Here is a 24,426-nt window from a genome sequence, read left to right as displayed (position 1 = left end):
TAAACCACCTATTCCTTACTCATCAGGCAAATCACTGAACTTCTCCACCCATGGTTTTCTCTCTCAAATGAGGACGGTAATACTCACCCTATCTGCTTGAAGGCTTATAAGAACACAGTGAAAATAGAGCAGAAGTCCCCTCCAATGCCTACAAGGTGGCATATAATGGAAGATACAGGGAAGAAGATAACACACTCCAGAAACAAACTTTTTCTGAAACCTCACTGCCAGAAGCAGGAATTACAAAGGAGATTTATGGGTACATTGTCAGGCCTCTGAGCCCAAGCTAAGCCATCATATCCCCTGTGACCTGCATGTATACATCCAGATGGCCTGAAGTAACTGAAGAATCACAAAAGAAGTGAAAATGACTTGTTCCTGCCTTAACTGATGACATTACCTTGTGAAATTCCTTCTCCTGGCTCATCCTGGCTCAAAAGCTCCCCCAATGAGCACCTTGTGACCCCCGCCCCTGCCCGCCAGAGAACACCCCCCTTTGACTGTAATTTTCCACTACCCACCCAAATCTTATAAAACGGCCCCACCCCTATCTCCCTTTGCTGACTATCTTTTCGGACTCAGCCCGCCTGCACCCAGGTGATTAAAAAGCTTTATTGCTCACACAAAGCCTGTTTGGTGGTCTCTTCACATGGATGCGAGTGAAATACATCTTGGATGCATACACTCTCCCTGCCATGAACTGCTTCCCTACTGGAAGGAAAGACTGATTCAAATTCCTTTCATTCCCAGTATGTGTGTGGGGAGGGGTGTGTCAGGCCTCTGAGCCCAGGCCAGGCCATCGCATCCCCTGTGACTTGCACGTATACATCCAGATGGCCTGAAGTAACTGAAGATCCACAAAAGAAGTAAAAACAGCCTTAACTGATGACATTTCACCATTGTGATTTGTTCCTGCCCCACCCTAACTGATCAATGTACTTTGTAATCTCCCCCACCCTTAAGAAGGTACTTTGTAGTCTCCCCCACCCTTAAGAAGGTTCTTTGTAATTCTCCCCACCCTTGAGAATGTACTTTGTGAGATCCACCCCTGCCCACCAGAGAACAACCCCCTTTGACTGTAATTTTCCATTACCTTCCCAAATCCTATAAAATGGCCCCACCCCATCTCCCTTCGCTGACTCTCTTTTCAGACTCAGCCCGCCTGCACCCAGGTGAAATAAACAGCCATGTTGCTCACACAAAGCCTGTTTGGTGGTCTCTTCTTACGGACGCGCATGAAATTTGGTGCCATGACTCGGATTGGGGGACCTCCCTTGGGAGATCAATCCCCTGTCCTCCTGCTCTTTGCTCCGTGAGAAAGATCCACCTACGACCTCAGGTCCTCAGTCTGACCAGCCCAGGAAACATCTCACCAATTTCAAACCCGGTAAGCGGCCTCTTTTTACTCTCTTCTCCAACCTCCCTCACTATCCCTCAACCTCTTTCTCCTTTCAATCTTGGCGCCACACTTCAATCTCTCCCTTCTCTTAATTTCAATTCCTTTCATTTTCTGGTAGAGACGAAAGAGACATGTTTTATCCGTGAACCCAAAACTCCAGCGCCGGTCACGGACTGGGAAGGCAGCCTTCCCTTGGTGTTTAGTCATTGCAGGGACGCCTCTCTGATTATATACCCACGTTTCAAGGGTGTCAGACTACGCAGGGACGCCTGCCTTGGTCCTTCACCCTTAGCGGCAAGTCCCGCTTTCCTGGGGCAGGGGCAAGTACCCCTCAACCCCTTCTCCTTCACCCTCAGCGGCAAGTCCCGCTTTCCTGGGGCAGGGGCAAGTACCCCTCAACCCCTTCTCCTTCACCCTCAGCGGCAAGTCCCGCTTTCCTGGGGCAGGGGCAAGTACCCCTCAACCCCTTCTCCTTCACCCTTAGCAGCAAGTCCCGCTTTCCTAGGGGGCAAGAAACCCCCAATCGCTTATTTCCACACCCCAACCTCTTAGCTCTGCACCCCAATCCCTTATTTCCGTACCCTGACCTCTTATCTCTGTGCCCCAATCCCTTATTTCTGTGCCCCAACCCCTTCTCTGCTTTTCTGGAGGGCAAGAACCCCCCACCCCTTCTCTGTGTCTCTACTTTTTTCTGGGCTTGCCTCCTTCACTATGGGTAAGCTTCCACCTTCCATTCCTCCTTCTTCTCCCTTAGCCTGTGTTCTCAAAAACTTAAAACCTCTTCAACTCACACCTGACCTAAAACCTAAATGCCTTATTTTCTTCTGCAATGCCGCTTGACTCCAATACAAGCTCGACAGTAGTTCCAAATAGCCGGAAAACGGCACTTTCAATTTTTCCATCCTACAAGATCTAAATAATTCTTGTGGTAAAATGGGCAAATGGTCTGAGGTGCCTGACGTCCAGGCATTCCTTTACACATCAGTCCCTTCCTAGTCTCTGCCCAGTGCAACTTGTCCCAAATCTTCCTTCTTTCCTTCCCGCCTGTCCCCTCAGTCCCAACCCCAAGCGTCGCTGAGTCTTTCTAATCTTCCTTTTCTACAGACCCATGTGACCTCTCCCCTCCTCACCAGCCCAAGCTAGGTCCCAATTCTTCCTCAGCCTCCGCTCCTGCACCCTGTAATCTTTTTATCGCCTCCCCTCCTCACACCTGGTCAGGCTTACAGTTTTGTTCCGTGACTAGCCCTCCCCCACCTGCCCAGCAATTTACTCTTAAAAAGGTGGCTGGAGCCAAAGGCATAGTCAAGGTTAATGCTCCTTTTTCTTTATCCCAAATCAGATAGCGTTTAGGCTCTTTTTCATCAAATATAAAAACCCAGCCCAGTTCATGGCTTGTTCGGCAGCAACCCTGAGATACTTTACAGCCCTAGACCCTAAAAGGTCAAATGCCATCTTATTCTCAATATACATTTTATTACCCAATCTGCTCCCAACATTAAATAAAACTCCAAAAATTAAATACCGGCCCTCAAACCCCACAACAGGATTTGATTAACCTCGCCTTCAAGGTGTACAATAATAGAAAAAAGTTGCAATTCCTTGCCCCCACTGTGAGACAAACCCCAGCCACATCTCCAGCACACAAGAACTTCCAAACGCCTGAACTGCGTTCCTCCAGAACCTCCTTCCCCAGGAGCTTGCTACAAGTGCCAGAAATCTGACCACCAGGCCAAGGAATGCCTGCAGCCCAGGATTCCTTCTAAGCTGTGTCCCATCTGTGCGGGACCCCACTGGAAACTGGACTGTTCAACTCACCTGGCAGCCACTCCCAGAGCCCCTGGAACTCTGGCCCAAGGCTCTCTGACTGACTCCTTCTCGGCTTAGCGGCTGAAGACTGATGCTGCCCGATCGCCTCGGAAGCCCCGTAGACCATCACGGATGCCGAGCTTTGGGTAACTCTCACAGTGGAAGGTAAGTCCGTCCCCTTCTTAATCAATACGGAGGCTACCCACTCCACATTACCTTCTTTTCAAGGGCCTGTTTCCCTTGCCTCCATAACTGTTGTGGGTATTGACAGCCAGGCTTCTAAACCTCTTAATACTCCCCAACTCTGGTGCCAACTTAGACAATACTCTTTTATGCACTCTTTTTTAGTTATCCCCACCTGCCCAGTTCCCTTATTAGGCCGAGATATTTTAACCAAATTATCTGCTTCCCTGACTATTCCTGGACTACAGCTGCATCTCATTGCTGCCCTTCTTCCCAGTCCAAAGCCTCCTTTGCGTCCTCCTCTTGTATTCCCCCACCTTAACCCACAAGTATAAGAGACCTCTACTCCCTCCTTGGCGACTGATCATGCACCCCTTACCATCTCATTAAAACCTAATCACCCTTACCCCGCTCAACGCCAATATCCTATCCCACAGCACGCTTTAAAAGGATTAAAGCCTGTGATCACTCGCCTGCTATAGCACCGGCTTCTAAAACCTATAAACTCCTTACCATTCCCCCATTTTACCTGTCCTAAAACCAGACAAGGCTTACAAGTTAGTTCAGAATCTGCGCCTTATCAACCAAATTGTTTTGCCTATCCACCCCGTGATGCCAAACCCATATACTCTCCTATCCTCAATACCTCCCTCTACTACCCATTATTCTGTTCTGGATCTCAAACATGCTTTCTTTACTATTCCTTTGCACCCTTCATCCCAGCCTCTCTTTGCCCTCACTTAGACTGACTCTGACACCCATTTGGCTCAGCAAATTACCTGGGCTGTACTGCCGCAAGGCTTCACAGACAGGCCCCATTACTTCAGTCACGCCCAAATTTCATCCTCATCTGTTACCTATCTCGGCATAATTCTCATAAAAACACACATGCTCTCCCTGCTGATCGTGTCCGATTAATCTCCCAAACCTCAATCCCTTACAAAAGAACAACTCCTTTCCTTCCTAGGCACGGTTAGTGCAGTCAGAATTCTTACACAAGAGCCAGGACCACACCGTGTAGCCTTTCTGTCCAAACAACTTGACCTTACTGTTTTAGCCTAGCCCTCATGTCTGCGTGCAGCGGCTGCCACTGCTTTAATACTGTTAGAGGCCCTAAAAATCACAAACTATGCTCAACTCACTCTCTACAGCTCTCATAATTTCCAAAATCTATTTTCTTCCTCAAACCTGACACATATACTTTCTGCTCCCCGGCTCCTTCAGCTGTACTCACTCTTTGTTGAGTCTCCCACAATTACCATTGTTCCTGGCCCGGACTTCAATCCGGCCTCCCACATTATTCCAGATACCACACCTGACCCTCATGACTGTATCTCTCTGATCCACCTGATATTCACCCCATTTCCCCATATTTCCTTCTTTCCTGTTCCTCACCCTGATCACGCTTGCCTCATGCTATCCCCAAACTGCCATTCTTAACTCTTGAAGTAAATAAATAATCTTTGCTGGCAGGGCTATGCTGAATCTCCTTAGGCACTCTCTAATCAGATGTCCTGAGTCGTCCCAATTCCTAGACCTTTTATACCTGTTTTTCTCCTTCTCTTATTCCATTTAGTTTTTCAATTCATACAAAACCGTATCCAGGCCATCACCAATAATTCTACACAACAAATGTTTCTTCTAACAACCCCACAATATCACCCCTTACCACAAAATCTTCCTTCAGCTTAATCTCTCCCACTTTAGGTTCCCACACTGCCCCTAATCCCGCTTGAAGCAGCCCTGAGAAACATCGCCCATTCTCTCTCCATACCACCCCCCCAAAAATTTTCGCCACTCCAACACTTCAACACTATTTTGTTTTATTTGTCTTATTAATATAAGAAAGCAGGAATGTCAGGCCTCTGAGCCCAGGCCAGGCCATCGCATCCCCTGTGACTTGCACGTATACATCCAGATGGCCTGAAGTAACTGAAGATCCACAAAAGAAGTAAAAACAGCCTTAACTGATGACATTCCACCATTGTGATTTGTTCCTGCCCCACCCTAACTGATCAATGTACTTTGTAATCTCCCCCACCCTTAAGAAGGTACTTTGTAGTCTCCCCCACCCTTAAGAAGGTTCTTTGTAATTCTCCCCACCTTTGAGAATGTACTTTGTGAGATCCACCCCTGCCCACCAGAGAACAACCCCCTTTGACTAGTTTTCCATTACCTTCCCAAATCCTATAAAATGGCCCCACCCCTATCTCCCTTCGCTGACTCTCTTTTCGGACTCAGCCCGCCTGCACCCAGGTGAAATAAACAGCCATGTTGCTCACACAAATCCTGTTTGGTGGTCTCTTCACATGGACGCGCATGAAAGGGTGGACATCCTAACTTTCTACCGATTGCTCCATCTCCATTTCTCTTTCTAGAAATGGAGGCTTCCCAGAAAGTGTTAAGCTCACCTTTGCTCTGGTCTTGGAAGCCCCTTTCACTCCCAAATCACTGCACACAGCTCAAGTCCTAAACTTGACTGTGTTTCCTCTACTTCCTCTACTTTTCCTCTACTTCCCAAGTCAGTCCAGCCAGTGTCCTGGCCCATCTATTGATAGACATCCAATTGCACCCCTGATTTTCCTGTTCAGTGGCTGACTTAGACACCCCAGGGCTAAATTCCCCCAGAAGCCAGAAGTTGTTTGTTCATTTAACAGAGTTTTGCACCCACCTAAGTATTATTAAGTGGGAAAGATCCATAAAAGCAATCAGTGATCACTGCTTCATATCAAGCACTGACCATTCTAAAAACTCATGGACTTCAAACTCTATCTAGTTCCCAGAGACATGTTCCTTTTGCTTGCTTTTCTGTCCTCGGAAAGGAAAGCCTGCGTTTTTGCTGAGACTGAACACTGCTCACGTGGTGAAAGCCTTCTTTTTGGTGATGCAGGATTCAACTCTGGTTCCTGGAAGAACTCAAAACTCAGTGAGCCTGGAACTGACCCTAGGCTCTGCTTATCTCTCCTGCTTTGAGCAATTTAATTAGCAAATTAAGATAATACCATTGTTTTTCTAACCACAAATGGCTTTAAAAAGATCCATGTCGCTAATGGGTAGCTGAATCTCCCTCTAGCCACCTCCCCCACCCACGTCCTAATCTTCCCACCTCCCCCCTCCAAGGAGAACCATACTGTCTTGTCTTTGAGTGAAAGTGCCACATTTCCATGCAAATTGAGTGTCCAGAGTGAATGGGGTGGGGGCGGTGCCCGGACTTTCTCCATGGCTGAGTTGCTGGAGTATTTGCATAATAAAATGCGTTAACAGCTTGGAATTAATCATTGCTGTTACCCTGAATGGCCTAGGAACTATTTTCCAGGCCCTCTTCTGTGAAAACTATGGATGCCATTTGTAGGTAATGGAGCCTCTGCATATTTTTCTAATTATCACTACTACATTTTTCTCTGTCTCCAAAATATGCCCCCATCCTAGAATATCATAAACTGTTGTAGATAACTGGGAATTTCACATGATATGAAAATTCTCAAATGCTCAGTAATTTACACTACACATGCCTTTATGCATAAGGATGATGTTGGAATAGGATGAGCAAGGTTTGCACAATAGAGTGGACAGAGTAATGACTCTAGTTTGAGTCTTCTTCTATGGTTGATTTAGGGCTAAAACTTGGTTCCCTCTGCTGTAAAAAAGGGATGTGGTAGGTGGCCTTCTAAAATGGTCTCATTCTCAGCCGGGAGCATTGGTTTCACGCCTCTAATCACAGCATTTTGGGAGGCAAAGGAGGTCAGGAGTTGGAGACCAGCCTGGCCAACATGGTGAAATCCCATCTCTACTAAAAATGCAAAAATTATCTGGGCATGGCGATGGGTGCCTATAATCCTAGCTAGTCGAGAGGCCAAGTCAGGAGAATCGCTTGAACCTGGGAGGCGGAGATTGCAGTGAGCCCAGATCCCACCACTATACTCTAGCCTGGGTGACAGAGCGAAACTGTGTCTCAAAATAAAATAAAATAGCCCCATTCTGGTATCCACACCCTTGTGTAATCCCCTCCCCTTGAATGTAGGCTGGACCTAATGGCTTGCTTTTAGCAAAAAGAATATGGCAAAAGTGATAAGATGTGAATTCCAAGGTCAGGTTACAAAAGTCTGATCAATCTCTCTCTCTCTCCCTTTTCCTCTCTCTCCCTCTCTGTCAGCTTGTTTAATGAAGCTAGCTTCCATGCTGTGAGCTGCTCTATAGAGGCCCATGTAGGAGGAAACTCAAGGGGCCCCCAGCCACTAGCCATTGAGGAACTGAGGCCCTCAATCCAACAACCCACAAGGAACTGAATCCTGCCAACAACCACTGAGTGAGCCTGGAAGCGGATCCTGCCCAGCTGAACCTCGAGGAGATTGTAGCTCTGCTGCCCTGACCACTATTCTAACTGCACCCTTGAGAGAGACCCTCAGCCCAGCTAATCTGTACCTGGATTCCTAACCTGGAGAAACTGAAATAACAATGCATGTTGATGTAAGTGCTAAGTTTGGGAGTAATTTGTTATGTAACAATAAATAACTAATAATACTTATTATTTAGGCAATAAAACCATAGAAAATACTTCTCAGGGATGTTTTCTCCATAAGATAATCAGATTTTAAATCATCAAGTTCTATACAGATGTATATTATTTGTTTTCTACCCAGTAAATAGGTTCCTCTCCTAAACACTCCACTTGCTCCCTTTGACCAGCCAGAGGAAGTTCTGCCTTCCTCTAAATGACCCATCAATATATTTGTCTGGAGTTTTTATTTCTGTCACAATTCTGTTTCACCACTTGGGTTTGTTGTGCCTACGCTGTGGGCAGGACCACCTCACAGAAAACAATGGGTGGGCGATGGTGAGAAGTGAGTTGAGGGTGCAAAAGGATACTGTATCACGGGACTCCCAAATCACTAAGCCAAAGAAAAAGGTCAAGCTGGGAACTGCTTAGGGCAAACCTGCCTCCCATTCTATTCCTCAAAAAGATAGCTACTAACATAAAAAAAGCTACATACCTCCCTCACAATTTGTCTACAAGGAAATTCCTTGTGGACAAATGACAGACAGATGTCAAAGTCATCCCTCTGCTCACTGAGATAAATGCATATCTGATTGCTTCCCTGGGAAAGGCTAATCAGACACTCAAAAGAATGCAACCATTTGTCTCTTCTGTACCTATGACCTGGAAACCCCCTTCCTGCTGCGAGTTGTCCCACCTTTCCAGACCAAGCCAATGTAAATCTTGCGTATATTGATTGATGTCTAACGTCTCCCTAAAATGTATAAAACCGAGCTGTGCCCTGACCATCTTGGGCACACGTCACTAAGACCTCCTGAGGCTGTGTCATGGGTGTGTTCTTAACCTTGGCAAAATAAACTTTCTAATGCAAATCGAAACCACAATGAGATACCATCTCACACCAGTTAGAATGGCTATCATTAAAAAGTCAGGAAACAACAGGTGCTGGAGAGGATGTGGAGAAATAGGAACACTTTTACACGGTTGGTGGGACCGTAAGCTAGATCAACCATTGTGGAAGTCAGTGTGGTGATTCCTCAGGGATCTAGAACTAGAAATGCCATTTGACCCAGCCATCCCATTACTGGGTATATACCCAAAGGATTATAAAACATGCTGCTATAAAGACACATGCACACGTATGTTTATTGTGGCACTATTCACAATAGCAAAGACTTGGAACCAACCCAAATGTCCAACAATGATAGACTGGATTAAGAAAATGTGGCACATATACACCATGGAATACTGTGCAGCCATAAAAAAGGATGAGTTCATGTCCTTTGTAGGGACATAGATGAAGCTGGAAACCATCATTCTCAGCAAACTATGGCAAGGACAAAAAACCAAACACCACATGTTCTCACTCATAGGTGGGAATTGAACAATGAGAACACATGGACACAGGAAGGGGAACATCACACACTGGGGCCTGTTGTGGGGTGGGGGGAGGGGGGAGGGATAGCATTGGGAGATATACCTGATGTTAAATGACGAGTTAATGGGTGCAGCACACCAACATGGCACATGTATACATATGTAACAAACCTGCACATTGTGCACATGAACCCTAAAACTTAAAGTATAATAAAAAAAATTAAAAAAAAAACTTTCTAAATTAATTGAGACCTGTCTCAGATGCTTTTTGGGTTACAAGGGTAAAGGAAGGCTGCCCCCCAAAACTATTCTTACCCAGCTTTTGTCACTGACAAACTCCTACCAGTATAATATGGATAAGAATCATAATAACAACTACTACCAATTTTTGAGCAACTTCTTTGTGCCAGGAACTTTGCAAATATTCTTTCAGATCCTCACCACAACCCTGGGGAAAAAAATCCAGAGAGTTTAAACCACTTAGTCAATGGTAGGCAGTTAGCACATGTCAGAGCTGAGGTTAGAACAAAACTCCTCTCTCTTGTATTTGCTTATTTCTTATCTTCTAGGGCTGTGTGCCTAAACAAACTATTTTCAATAAAGTTAGAATTTATTGGTTTTGTATGCTTTTTATCCCACTTAACACATTAACATGAATATTTTTCCACGTCATTAAACTTTTTTTGAAAACACTATTTTTAAAGGCTGCATAATATTCCATTGTCGAGTGGATTTGCCCTTCCCTTATTTTTCCAGCCTTTAAGCTGTTTCCAGGTGATTTACTGTCATAAATTATGCTGTAATAAGCATCCTTGTACATGCATCTGTGATCGCATCTCCAATTATTTTCTTAGGCTAGAGCACTAGAGGAGGGACTGCCAGGTCAAGTTAGAAAACGCCTTTAAGTCTCCCGATGCCAGTTGCCAAATTGCTTTCCCGAAAGGTTGTACCAATTCATATTCCCAAGGAGATAAACACTTAACTTTGAAAGGAAAGGGTGTTTAAAAGTGTGAGATAAGCCGGCACCTTGTTTAAAGGAACAACTCCTTGAGTTCCCCACAAAGGCCCTCAGAACCCCTGTGAACCATGGGCTGAGGAAACATTGTTCGGCCTTCCTGACTGGCTGGTTAAATTCCCAACGTCCCAGATGTCATTTTACTCATGGTTGTAGGAGGAGATTCGGTGGGGTAAGGGGGGAAATGGAAGCATTTGCATGATAATCAACCTGAAACTTAATAATCATGCTTTTATAAAACGTGTATGGTCCTTTCTTGAGACAGCTTTTCCAGAATTGGATGACCTTCTCCAAGGGGATAAGGATATTTTTCACTGCCAGATCTTAAGCTAGGGCATTGAAATTATTTCTATACACACACACAAAGAGAAGGAGGGAGCTGAGGTGCAAATATTTAGCCACCCAGAAAGAGGAGAAAAGACACCACTACAACTGTAATCCTCTAGATGGTATGTAAGGCCAAAGGAAGATTCGGAACAAATTTTTTTTAATTGTTAAAATTCTCTACCCCAATTTGTTATGCATTGACATAGCCAAAGAACTATTGGCCTATTTTAACCTTTGAACATTTCTATTTTCCTTTGTGAATTGGAAGAGGGAGAGAGGAAAAGAATGTTGAAAAAGACAATGGGTAAAGATGGCAATGGGAGGGAGACAGAAACAGAAGAGGGAGAAAAGGCTATTTTAATTCTCTGTAGTTACTTGGATTTTCACACCATAGGCTAGATCTTAAGAAATCAAAGTCCACTTCCCTTACAGGTCAGGTAGGGCTGGGCCTGCGTGGTATGGTTTTTAGAGGTCAAAAAGATTTCTGTATTCTGCCATTATTTGAAATGCCCTGCATCAGTCAGAGAGGCTAACTGCTGTAACAACCCCAATCTCAGAGGCCTAACACAATAAACTTTATTTCTAGTTTATATCAGTTAGATACAGGTTAGCCAGGGGGCCAGGAGTAAAGGAGGACCTGCTCCACACGGTCATTCAGGGACTCAGGGAAATGGGTATTAAACCAAGACCAGGTCATTCTCATCCATCAGATGGACAAAATTTTAAATTTTACAACAAAAATACATGTTTATATCAATTGTGTGATTCAAATAGATTTTAGGAATTATAATACGGCTTCTAAGTGTTTTGTGCCCTCAGAGAATATAGGAAACACCTCATAAGCAAAGCTAGGGGTAGAAGGAGAATGAGGTGAAAGGGAAGACACTTGAGGGAACCACTTGCTTTGCTCCCCAACTCAAAACAGGTTTAGAAGAAAAGGGAAAATGGGTCTAAGCCGTTGTAGGCTATGCTTTATAAAATAGGCTTTTTAGACTCTACGACCACTCTCAGATCCCTCCCTTCAAGAATAACTCACTTAAATCAGGATATCTAAGAAACCCAGGCATGGAATATCCATGCTCATCTCTTAAAGCTCTTGTTTTCTTGTGGTCACACATTTCTTAGCAGCCCAGTCAAAGCATCCATTTTGGAAGGAAAAGATCTTTTCGGAAGAAAAGTTGCTCCTTCGCAGGCATGAGGTAAGGGCTTGGGAGACCTTGTGAGAACCAAGGCAGAGGCCCAGCCACGGTCCCACCTGACTCCTCTGAACCTTCAGCTTCCCATCCTAGGACAGGTGAAGGCAGAAGGAGAAGCCTGGGATGAGAAGGTGACTTCAGGGACATCTGGTGCAAGACCAGCTAGACCAGGTCCAAACTAGCTTCTGGGATAGGAAGTGACTTAGTTACATAGGCATAGGGGCTGGGGGAGAAAGCATTTCATCATTTAAATTTCAGTATTTACTTAATAGGGACCCGAAGAGACTTTAAGGGAAGTCAAGTAATGGCCAAGGAAAATCAGGGTTTTCTAGAATCTTTTTATATTTCTTAGTGATGCTGTCACTTGCCCTGGCACCACCTTAACACTAAATTGGTGGGAACTGTCCTTCTTGGGGTGGCCGCCTGGCTTGTTTGCCCAGTGCTTTGCTGGTTTTAAAACTGATGGAAGCCACCTGTTCTCAGGCACACCAGCATGGCTGCCCCCCTAGATTGTCTACATAATTTTGCTGACAGCATCAACTGGGAGCTATTTTAATCAAAAAGACTCGGCCTGGCGCAGTGACTAATACCTGCAATCCCAGCACTTTGGGAAGCCGAGGTGGGTGGATCACCTGAGGTCAGGAGTTCGAGACCAGCCTGGCCAACATGATGAAACCCCATCTCAACTAAAAATACAAAAAATTAGTTGGGCATGGTGGTGGGCACCTGTAATCCCAGCTACTCAGGAGGCTGAGGCAGGAGAATCGCTTGAACCCGGGAGGCAGAGGTTGCAGTGAGCCGAGATCGTACCACTGTACTCCAGCTTGGGCAACAAGAGTGAAACTGTGTCAAAAAAAAAAAAAAAAAAAAGACAAAGGATTTGGTCTGAACCACTGACCGTCTCACCTAGAGGAGTCACAGTGAGGATAGGACAGGACTGCTGTCTGTGATTCTGGCACAACGCAGCACCGTCTACTCCATGAGGAGACTGAATTTACAACTTTGGCCTCTCATCACAGACTTGGAAGGGAGCTTGGAGATTATCTAGGGTAACTATCCAGATGGCAAATAAGGAAATTGAGATGGAGAAACCTTAAGGAACTCACCTAAAGCCATGCAGCAGAACTGTCCAGGACCAAGTCTTCTTTTATAATCTAGTGCTCTTTCCAACACACGGCGTAGACCCATCACTGCAGTGCCCAAGCAACCAAATTAATGGGCCTCAAGAGATAAACATGGACATCCATCCAAAACCCTATGAGAAACGTTCCCACTAGTCACCACCAGTGGCAAAGCAGAGGATCGCAACAACAGCCACCCCCAGGGAGATCAAATGTGATGGCTAAGAAGCCACACATTACCACTTGGAGCCACCAGGTTCTTCTGGGACTCCACCCCACAACTTCCAACCTCTCCTGTCCAACTGCAGAGCACTAAACCATCCTGTAATCTCTTTCCCTATCCCACCTTCTTGGGTTTACACAAGTCTGAAAAAGAAGGCCAAAAGAGAGGGAAGAGTGGGCATAGGGTGCAGTCAGTTAGAGTCACCACAACAGCCTCCTCTGAGAATCTCTTTAAATAAAGTTTATTGGCAACTTTTGAGAAGCTGAGTTAAATACTTTGTTCAAGTTGATTTCATAGAACTGTCATTTCTGTTCTCTGAAAACCAACCTGGCACCGAGCAATGACCTCTCCAGCCAATGAAACACCTGCTTACCAATGTATTATTTTTTAAGGGAGCAGAAAAGGTTTTGATCACGCACAGAAAGGAGCGCTTTGCAGCTAGTAGCATATGGCTCTTGGGAACACAGGGCTTTTAAAATCTCCACTTTTATGACTCCTCTCATTATTATTTCATCAATTATTTCATTATTGTATCATCTGTGTCATCTGTGTAGATGTAGGTAATTTGGGTTGGTTATTGTTTTAGGAAGCATGTGGAAATTGCTGTCAATGAGTAATATTTCATATTCTCACCCCTCCCAGTTCTCCTTCTGGACTTAGAGCTAGTCACTATTAAGGCAGATGAACGTGGGAGTTAGACAATGAAACCACCCTCTTCACTATTTGAGGGTTGAAAGGCCACTCCAGGTAGTTATAATTGAACCTCAAAGCAGGTGACCTTGCAAAGTTAAAGCATCTGCTCCAATTTACCTCTGCATCTCACTGCCCCCAGACACAAGTTCTGCCGCTCTTCTCTATTCATGGTTCCTGCAAATCTTTTCTGTGCTCTGAGACCCAGCTTGAGATCCTCTCAAGACATGGTGCCAAGCCTCTCCAGCTGACATATTCTCCCTTCCCTGAATTCATATAGCTCTTAAAGTAGCACTTAATTACAAAATGTGTTATATTGTGCTGTGTTTGGTGATTGTCTGATTCTTCCCCTTAGAGCACACAGAGTGCCCCATGTGGAGGCAGCATGTTTGATGAGAAATGCTCAATTAATATTTCTTAAATTAATTAATTAATTAATAAGAGCATGGATTTTTGAGTCAGAAAGACTTGACTTTACCATGTACTAGCTAGATGACCTTTATCGAGCCACTTAACTAGTTTAAGCTCCAATGTCTTTATCTGGAAAATGGCAATAATGCTACATGGCTTGGAGGAATAACTGAAATACACCTCACAGATGCTCAAGTGGAGAGCATGTTCTTTACCCCTGCCAAGCGCCCACTGAGTAGACATTCATTTATTGACTGTCTAAACCAGTTTGTATTCCAGAGTCCTATTTTTCTTTTTAATAGTGTTCATTCCAAGACATGTCTACCACATTTTTGTTATTTTCACCTATCAATTATGAAAAAGTTTTCAGGAACCAAGACCCAAGTCCCACAACAAAAAGACACAGGTAGGTCAGCATGTAGATGTGTGTTGATGTGCCTTCTTATCTGAAAATAAAAATTCCCCAAACTTAATACAATTTGGGAAATGTTGAGTCACCTGCTGTGGACCTAGTATTGTTCAATTGTCATTTTCCTTGAAACACTTGGTACTGTGTCTTGCAGGTAGTAAGACATAGTTGGGGGCAGGCACGGTGGCTCACAGCTGTAATCCCAGCACTTTGGGAGGCAGAGGCGGGCGGATCATCTGAGGTCAGGTGTTCAAGACCAGCCTGGCCAACGTGTCGAAATCCTGTCTCTACTAAAAATACAAAAATTAGCTGGGCGTGGTGGCGCACACCAAAAATCATAGCTACTCGGGAGGCTGAGGCAGGAGAATCGCTTGAACCTGGGAGGCAGAGGTTGCAGTGAGCCGAGATCACACCACTGCACTCCAGCTTAGGCAACAGAGTAAGACTCTGTCTCAAAAATAAAATAAACTAAAATAAAAAGACATAGTGGGTACTCCATTTGTGTTTGTAAACTGAATTATAGCCATGATTCCAAAGTATTGGGAATTTAACTGCCTAGGATGGGATGAAAATGTTTTCAAAAGGCACTTAATTCTCTGCATTCTAAACTATATTTCAACAAGCAAAACTTCCAAACAGAATCCCAAAAGATGCCCAAAGCTGCAACCAAGACAGCCCCAGGCCAAGAATTGTTAAATGGTGTCCTTTAAACTCTGCCTCGTAAATACTCCCAGCCTAATGACTCAATGCCCCCAAACAGCCCCTGAACTGGTCTGCTAACCCCAATACATGTTAAATTTATGATTTCTAAACAAGATAAAAGACCTGATTGGATTTATTATCTTTAAGAAAAAAAAAAAAAAGCATTCCACTCCTGACCAAGCTGGGACCCTGCGCTGGTTTGTTTGCTACTGGCGCCTACTGGCCAATCACTTAGACAAAACCTGCTTGTAAACTTCCCTGGCGTTTTGGAAGTCGCCTCCTTCCCCTGACTGGCCTGCACCTCCTTCTCTCTCACCACAGATTGCTCATGGCAGGTGACTCCTCGGTGATTCAGGGATGCCTCCTGTGCCTCTGCCTGGTGGCTTCGTACCTGGCCACCCTGAGCAGCCGCCTCCCAGACGCCCCTCCTGGGTTCTCTTCCAGTGAGAGTCCTGTAGAATCTAAGAGTGACCTTAGAATTGGCTGGCTCCTGCTACAGATGAGAAAACTAAGACCCAGAGAAGAGAAGAACGTGAACTGAAGGAGCAAGGATTAGAGCCCGGGAGTCTTGGTCCTGAATCCAGTGCCATGCCCAGCAGCCATGTGGCCCGAAGACAACCTCAGCAGCCCCCTCCCTGAGACACTCCTGTCAGCTCACATGGGGAGTAGGAGGAGTTTGCCTTCAAGGCCTGGACCCAACACAGCACCTGGATAGGGTCCCTGCAGCTGCCTTCCTCGCTGCCAGCGCTCCTGCCAGCTCCAGTCTCATCTCAGCTCACTCCCCGACCTTCCATCCTCTCAAAGTCAGAGTCCTTTCTTCAGGAACCATCAAGGTGAGATGTGCTAAATCTATCTGAGGAGAGGAGACTAAAGACCCCTCCCAGATAATCTGAGAATAATAAAACAACGGCCTACTGAAGGAAACAGCTTAGCTATCCTGACCAGAACAGCAACCTCAAAAGAGGGCATCTGAATTCGGAGGGGAAGGCAGGGGAGCTGGCCAGCCTCAGGAGTGGCCCAGAGACTCCATTCATCAGTGCCATCAGCTATTGCAAGCTGAATGCAATCACGTAGAACTATGCCTCACTAGCCTGACCTAGCACTCACATTCTGCCCTTCCAAGAAACGGTCTGGCCTGAATTGCTATCACCCCTCCCCCCTCCATGGAAGGGTTAGGACCAGCTCTAGCCTGAGCACTGCAAGAGCTACCCTCCATTCCCACACTCACCCCACAACATCCAACACACTCCTGCCTAGCCCCCAGCATGTGTCTAAACCCAGGCGTGGGCATGACCAGAAAGGACAAGATTGAAAACCCCAAGGGAAGTCTGCAGAATGAGTCACAATACCTGCATCCTAATCCATGCCTCTTCTAACCGGTTCTGTGGCCTCCAACAAACCCCCGGACTGCTCTGAGCCTCAGTTTACTTCTCTGAGAAATTAGGGCAATAGCAATACCTGGGTGGCATAGAGACAAAATGAGAAAATAAAAACTCTTCAAACTTAAAAGTATTTGTCAAAGCTATGACTATCTCCTTGCATTACTAGTAATAATATAGTCACTTCCTTGCCCTCCACCCAGATATTTACTCAGAATTTTCAGAGAATTCCCCAAATTTACCAAGCACCTTGGAAGAATGAGCTTCTCTTGCTGCTCAAATTCCCTTGTAGTTAATCCCAGCTTGTGCCCATCGATTTTCCTTAATAAGATTAAAGGGGAAGATTCGACCAGGTCATCTCTCAGGACTCAGGAAACAAAACCGTTTGGTAAAAAATAAATTCCAGTCATCTGCCTCTGTCACCAGCAAATATATGCTCAGTGCTACCTGAGAGCAAATCAGTGCTGAATACTTGGCTCCTCTGCACTGGTTTCAGAATGTAATTTCATTTCTGAAGTCCCTTTACTTTTGAGGCCAGTTCTTGAGCTTCTGGTTCTAAAGCCTGATGACACTTTAGCCCAGTGGTTCACACCTGTACTCCTACAGTTTGGGAGGCCGAGGCATGAGGATCCCTTGAGCCCAAGAGTTCGAGGCCAGCCTGGGCAACATACTGAGACCCCCATCTCTACAAAAAATTAGCCGGGTGTGGTGGCTATCCCCAGCTACTGGGGAGGCTGAGGTGGGAGGATTGCTTGAGCCCAGGAGGATGAGGCTGCAGTGAGCCACGATCATACGACTGCATTCCAGCCTGGGTGACAGAGCAAGACCCTGTCTTAAAAATAAAATAAAACGGAGCCTCATGGCAACAAACAAAACATGTGCCCATACTCTGCTTTATCTCAGTGTTCACACCTTGCATTCCAGCCTTTTTCATCTAAGGACTTTAACCTTCGGGACCGAACAGAGAAATCTACCGGCAGGGGCTGGGTTGTAACTCCACTATCTTGTTGCTTAAAGGGAAAAAAGAGAGGAGTCCATTCTGAAAAAACAAGGAATGACCATACAACAAATTAATACAAAGTTTAGTCTTCTTGTCTCTGCCAGCCTTAGACCCTTTTTTTTTTTTTTTTTTTTTTTTTTTTGAGACTGAGGTCTCGCTCTGTCATCCAAGCTGGAGCATAGTGGCACAATCAATCATAGCTCACTGCAGCCTCAAAGTCTTCAGCTCAAGCAAGTAGCTAAGATTACAATCACATGCTACCATGCCTGGCTCCAAGTCCAAGTTTGAAAGCCAGCTTTTCCATGTTTCCTAACAGGTAGTATGGACAACATGAAACTTTTAGAATGATAAAAGTAGATGTCACAAACTCACAGTAAAGAGCTGGGCCCCAGGGTAGGGAGCATTTTACCTTTGTTGGGAATGCTCCCATCATTTTAAAAGCCCCTATTTCTTCTACTTCCGAAGGGCTTAAAAATTATTCAAAAGTGAGAATATAATTAGAGGAAGCAGCAACCACGGAATTTGATGACTTTTCCCAATCTCCTCCTCAAAAGAAACCTTCCACTAAAGTAAATAGCTCTAAGGGCGCAGTTCATCAAGAAAGCACTCATATCAACCCCCGGCCTTAAAATAGACATAAATATTAGGTCAGTTTCACAGTCATTTATCCCACTCTGGGGATAAAACACATAAATAAATTGGAAATGGGCACTTCTCCCACCCTAGGGATATGATCCTGCCCCGGGGCTCCAGGGCTGCTGCCATGCAGTAAAAGAAAGCCATCTCTTCTCTGGCTGATACTGGGACTGTTTCCCTGCAGGAGTCTCAGGCCCCAGAGAATGCCTCTCTTCCCAGCACTAAGGTATGCGACCCCTTGGGCAGAGCACCACCTGGACCTCTCCCAGAGACACCTTGTTCCTTTTCATGATGTACTGTTGTGTCTTCCACACCAGCCCCTGTCCTTTACCCTTGGGCCCTCTCTTCTTCCTTTGCCTCCTTTTTTGTTTTTGTTTGTTCGGTTGTTGTTTTCTATTTGGGTTTGTTTGCTTCCTTTTTTTTTTTTTTTTTTTTCCTTGAGACAGAGTCTCACTCTGTCACCCAGGCTGGACTGCAGTAGTGCAATCTCGGCTCACTGCAACCTCCGCCTCCCAGGTTCAAGCGATTCTCGTGCCTCAGCCTCCCAAGTAGCTGGGATTACAGGCATGTGCTGCCAGGTCCCAGTTAATTTTGGTATTTTCAGTAGAGATAGGGTTTCACCATGTTGGCCAGGCTGGTCTTGAACTCCTGTCCTCAAGTGACCTTGGCCTCCCAAAGTGCTGAGATTACAGGCATGAGTCACTGCGCCTGGCCTGTTTGCTTTCTTTTAACAGTCTGTTTTAATTGTGTTAATATATATATAATGTACCATTTACCATTTTAATCATTTGTGAGTATACACTTCAGTGGCATTAAGTACGTTCACAATGCTGTGTCCTCATCCCACCGTCTACCTCCAGCACTTTTTCATCATCCCCAGCATAAATTCCCTACCCGTTAAACAGTAGCTCCCCTTCCCCATCCCCTCATTAATCCCTTAGTAATCTCTATTCCACTTTCTGTCTCTATGAATTTACCCAGTATAGGTACCTCATGGAAGTGGAATCATATAATATTGCTCCTTTTATATCTGGCATATCTCATTTAGCACAATGTTTGCGAGGTCCATCCATGTTGTAGCATATGTCAAAATTTCATTTATTTTTATGGCTGAATATTATTCCACTGTGTGTATAGCTCACATTTTGTTTATCCATTCGTCTCTTCTTTTCTTTTTTTTTTTCCTGAGACAGATTTTCCCTCTGTCACCCAGGCTGGAGTGCAATGGTATGATCTCAGCTCACTGCAACCTCCGCCTCCCGGGCTCAAGTGATTCTCGTGCCTCAGCCTCCTGAGTAGCTGGAATTACAGGCATGCACCGCCACGCCCGGCTAATTTTTATATTTTTAGTAGAGACGGGGTTTCACCATGTTGGCCAGGCTGGTCTTGAACTCCTAGTGTCAAGTGATCTGCCCGCCTCGGCCTCCTGAAGTGCTGGGATTACAGGCGTGAGAGGCCACGCCGGGCCTCATTCATCTTTTTATGGATGCTTGGGTTGTTTCTACTTTGCGTTTACTGTGACTAATACTGCTATGAACGTGAGTGTATAGAAATCTGCTTAAATCCCTGATTTCCATTCTTTTGGCTATACACCTGGGAGTGGAATTTCAGGATCGTATGGTAAGTGTGTAACTTTTTGAGAAACTGCCAAACTGTTTTCCACAGTGATTCCACCATTTGACATTCCCACCAGCAATGCATGCGGTTTCCATCTTCTCTACATTCTAACTAACACTTGTTATTTTCTGTTTTTGTTTGTTTTTAATAGCCATTCTAGTAGGCATGAAGTGGTGTTTGCCTGCTTTTTTGATGGAGGTGGAGGAATAGGGTGGAATTGGTCCTTAACCATCAATTAAGCTGGGGGCCTTAGACCTCTGTGAATTGGCTGTGACAATAGCTAAAGGAGGCTGCTACCTCATACTGAAGAGATGTTTCCTAAGTTTGTCACCGGAGAGGGCACCGAACCAACTTATTGTCTTGGAGGGAAGAAGCAGCAAGGCAGAAGACTTGAACTTCTCAGAGAAAAAAACAGTCTACAGACTTCATTTTATGCTGTCCTCACACAGTACTGAAAGCTCTACCCTGGGGACCTGGCTTGACTTCTAACTAGCTGTGTTATCTCAGGAGAGCTCCCAGCTGCTCTGAGTCTCAGTCTCTCAATCAGTGAAACGGAGGCAATAGCACCTGCCTGGCTGCATCGCCCCACAGCGCTGCAATGAGCATCCAACGAGAGAAAGCTTGTCACCTGTGTTGCAAACTAAGTTACACAAATGCAGGCAGTAGCAGCTAGAAGAAAATGGTTGGGAATCTGAAAAGAATTAAAGCCCCCCATGAATTTCTTCTCACGCCTCCTCCAAAAGCCAGGGACTGCTTCACCCCGCCTCCAGGACTGCTGCTCCAGCATTTCCGGCAGCTGCTGACAGAATGTATGTTGCTTCTGATCCCCCATGGCACAGTCAAGCCCAGATGGAGCAAGGGCCTCCCTCAGAGAGAGGCACCCAGGGCTCACCCTTCCAAAGGAAGCACTTGGAGGGATGGCTTCTCAAAGGTCACACAGGAAACTAAAGTTAAAGCCTGGATCTAAACTATAGGAGAAATAGGAGCATTTGAATCCACACATTTGAATGTGGTAATTAGTGATCCCACTCCCCCGACCCATCCCCAATCTTCTGCCCATCTGAGAGCGTTTAGATGCTCTGATGATGTTAATTTGAACTTCAAAACACTTGAGAAAAATGTCCACTTTGCTTTTTAAAAATGGAAAGAAAACAAAAGTAAGTTACTCCAGAGACCTGGATGCATGTGGCCGTTCTAGTGACAACACAATAAAGAAAATAAAATCCATCCTAGGAGAGGAAATTATCCCACCAAAGTTCTTCTTGGCCCTTCCAAAGGCCATTTACCTCTGGGCATCTATGCAGAGTTCACTCATCACCCAGGAATTACGTGAGGAGGGCTATGCTTGCTACAAGGGAAGCCACGAAGAGTAAGACAGGATCAGATGGAAAAATAAGACATTTAAATATAATGCTCCAATTAATAAAGCCCTAACAGCCAACCTCCTTTGTATGAAATAACCTGGGTTTAAAAACAAAAAAAGCAAAAAGCTTTATTGAAGAATGCAAAGTTGAGCTGTGGTCTTTGCAGCTGCCTGACTGAAATATAACCCTTGCTGAGATGCTTCCTTTCTCACTGTGACATAAACTAGGCCCCCAGACTCCTGGCTAAGAGGAGAGACTTCAAAATGCACGCTCTGCACCCAGCCTTCTGATCAGTTTTATCTGAGTCTTTCCCACACTTGTTCAGTGCACCCCAGCAAAACCAGGAGAGTTCCGTGTCTTCACTCCTTGTTGAGACTTGGTGATTGATTGGCTGGTTATTCTTTAACCCATTCATACTTAAGTGTTACCTCAACCCAGCCTTTGTGGGGTAAGCATTTTTCTCTCCTAATTGTGTTACAAAAAGATTTTCATCTTATTAAGGAAATCCAGACCTTGGCAGTTTAGCGGGGCAGAGTTAGTCTAAGAAGCCCCTGCAATAACCGCAGGCTCACCCAGTCTGCCTCAAGGTTAACTGAGTTTCATCATTAGGTGACCTGGGGACCCCTGTCCTCCGGCCCCTTCCCCCTCCTCCCTGCTGTCCCTAACTTTCACTCTTCAGGAGGTGGCTGGTGGCCTATTTCTGGAGAGGGTTAGGCAGGGGCAGACCACACTTATGTCCATAGCGTCCTCTTGGGCTTGAGCCAACGCCATCAGAGTAAATGTGTCTCTCAGCAAACATCTCATGTCCTCAAGGGCTGGACGTCCCTTTCCTCCCCAGCCAACATCAAGGTGACCCCTGAGGTTATCTAACATAGTGTTAGTGGTATTTCATGCTTGCGCCCTATTGACCTCTGATGCATCCCTATGCTTCTTGCAATAATTTTCCCTCTAATCATAAAGGTTTAACCCCCTAAAAAGGAGGCATTTGGAAGACCCTCTCTTAATTCTTCAAACCCTGCAAGCCCTAAATGGTGAAAGAGGGGCTCATGCAGTGGTCAGAGAGTAGGGGTATCACACTTCTCACAAGTTCATGTGTCTCCCTAAAACGCAGATCGTGACTCATAGGTCTGAGGAGGGAGAGGCTGCAGGTTGCGCATTTCACCTGGCTTACAGATGACGCTCTGTGGCTCTACGGTCCACACACGATCCCACATGAGTCTCTGGCGGGGAGCTCCCTTCACCCAGAACCCCCAGGTGAGGAAGGCTTCTGAGAGGGGGCAGAGCTGAGGGCCGATGTCCTCATCTGTGGAGCCCATGGGGATGACCACCTGGAGACACACAGAGTGCATCCTCTCAGTGACACCCTGAGAGGGAATTCACTGACTCAAGCGTGGCAGGAAGGCCACTAATTACCCAGAAGGCTGTTTGTGCCACCCAGGGAAAGAGGAACTGACCTTTTTCTCATGGGGAAGTGCGTCTTCTCCTCTCCAAACCACAGGCTCACAAGCAGACCAGCTCAAGTGAAGTTCCTGCAATGACCACTGGGTGTGGGCCTGCTTTTCCGGCCCCTGCTGAGAGGGGTCCCTGAGAGAGGTCCACGAGCCACGCAGGGCCACCATTCCCCTGCCCTGGTTTGGAACCCCAGCCTCCCCCACCCGGAGCCAACTCGCCTCCAGCACACGGGCGCTGTGCCTCCCAGCCTAAGCCAGGAAAGAAAGCTGTGTACGCTGACACTTAAATTAGAGCCTCGCAATTATCTCTCAATCCCGGCTTGCCCTGTGCTGCTTTATCACTGTTTTTTATAGCTAAAGTTACTCGCCCTCGTTTTAAGTACATTGTGCATAAGGCATAGGCCAACTTCTGATATATTCCCACAAGCAAAATTAAATACCAGTAACATGTGTTTTAGTGAATTGGGTCCCTCAATTTGCATCTTATAATAAGGATGTTATCATACTGGTTTATGGCTGAGCTCTTTAGTTTTTATCTCTCTGGGGCTAGATTCCCCCTCATGAGTTCAATATAAGTCCATGAACTAATGCAATTTTTAAAACACTTTTCTTCTGTCTTAACATTAACACCCTTATGAGTGAAAGTGTTTTACTCCCCAAAGTGTACAGAATGTTTGCATTCAATGGAGGATGTGGCGGGATATTAGCCCTCAGTGATAGCTGTGGTTGCTCATAAGTGAAAGGAGTCGAGTCTGTAATCCGGTCTGCCACTGCGAAGAAGCCTTTTTCACCTCTTTGCACTGAGACATAATCTCTGGTGTGTTCATTCTCTTACATTTAGATTAATTATAAAACATTGTCACCAGAATATTAAAGTAATGTTTAATACACAGAAGGGAATAAGGTATTCTGGAAAATGCATAATTTCCCTATGATGATTTCGCCAGTTGCATGCAATATGATCTTTTGATTGCCAGCTATAGAAATATTGTGACTAAGCTTTCACTAGCTTTTTATTTTTGCAACCATCCTGTCATAGCACTTTGAAAACTGTAAGCTTGGCCCATCAAAAAAAAAAAAAAAAAAAACAACCAAGAGTGCCCATGCTAAAGACTTCTGTCAGCTTGGTTCCAAAGAAGGGAGATGATAGGAGAGGGTGAGCCTTGTACGGGCAGCACCTTCCACTTCAGCAAGCCTAACACAGCTGGGTGGTGGAGAAAGGATGGACTCTTACCCTCTGTACAGGCCCAACACACATGCACAGCCATACACACACACACACACACACACACACACACGCACACATCCTTTGAACACGGGAAGGTGTCAACATTCCTAAATGGAAATCTCAAGTCCTCTCACTTGCTTCAGATTTTCCAAGCTCTACTGCAGCCATACACCCCGGAGGAATCATCTGAATCAACACCGAGTCACAGCTAGCAGAACTCTCCTTGCTGGCAGTGGCTGAAATGGGACCAACATTCCTCAGGGGGCTGCTCCTGGGGATTGGTTACCTCCCTCTAGATACTGGGCTCCATCCTTGGCTGTGTTGGTTAACAACCAAGTGTCGTTACCAGCGGAGGGCTCCTGTCCTTCGAGGTCTCTCTCCAGGTCTCCGCAGGTGA

General features: G+C 45.6%; 1 non-coding gene across 3 annotated transcripts in view; it reads right to left on the bottom strand.

The window, feature by feature from the left end:
• The window catches only part of LOC107971645 (uncharacterized), a 45,431-nt gene extending 22,388 nt beyond the window's left edge, over nt 1-23,043 (bottom strand). For 2 of the 3 annotated variants that reach the window (XR_008546247.2, XR_001714554.3), the window contains exon 1: nt 22,805-23,043. This is a non-coding gene — a transcript (uncharacterized LOC107971645). Of the gene's footprint in view, nt 1-22,512; nt 22,679-22,804 lie in introns of all 3 variants that reach the window. The other variant, XR_010149525.1, reaches the window with a different exon arrangement.
• Nucleotides 23,044-24,426: the final 1,383 nt, after the last annotated feature.

Source organism: Pan troglodytes, chromosome 12 (genome assembly GCF_028858775.2).
Source record: "Pan troglodytes isolate AG18354 chromosome 12, NHGRI_mPanTro3-v2.0_pri, whole genome shotgun sequence".
In the NCBI taxonomy this organism is placed as follows: Eukaryota; Metazoa; Chordata; class Mammalia; order Primates; family Hominidae; genus Pan; species Pan troglodytes.
The sequence above is the reverse complement of the archived record's forward strand: the minus strand, read 5'-3'. Positions and strand labels throughout refer to the sequence as shown.